Below are 473 nucleotides of genomic sequence, written 5' to 3'. Positions count from 1 at the left end.
TCACTTAATGTCGTACTTTATAAGGTGCCTAGATGAGGTCAGAGTGCAGATCTAGTCTGTGGCTACAGTTGAAGCCAAAGATGAAATGAGGCAATGGTATTTTAAGAGTCAGGATTTCGCTATGTTGGGCAGGCTGGCCTCAAACTCCCAGACTCAAGCAATCCTGCCTCAGCCTCCCAGGTAGCTGAGACTATAGGTGCATGCCACTGTGCCCAGCTAGGCACAATGATTTCTTAGCTGCTGCTGGCTATCCTAGTTTATTAGTTTTTTTTTTTTTTTGCAGTTTTTGGCCGGGGCTGGGTTTGAAGCCATCACCTCCAGCATATGGGGCCGGCACCCCACTCCTTTGAGCCACAGGCACCATCCCAAATACTCTGTGATTTTTCATATATATATATATAAAATATGTTATATATAAGTTATATATAAATTATATATTAAAATTATATATAAGTTATATATAAATTATATAT

The sequence above is a fragment of the Otolemur garnettii genome, unplaced genomic scaffold (genome assembly GCF_000181295.1).
Source record: "Otolemur garnettii isolate 467f Iridium unplaced genomic scaffold, OtoGar3 scaffold00035, whole genome shotgun sequence".
Lineage (NCBI taxonomy): Eukaryota > Metazoa > Chordata > Mammalia > Primates > Galagidae > Otolemur > Otolemur garnettii.
The sequence above is the reverse complement of the archived record's forward strand: the minus strand, read 5'-3'. Positions refer to the sequence as shown.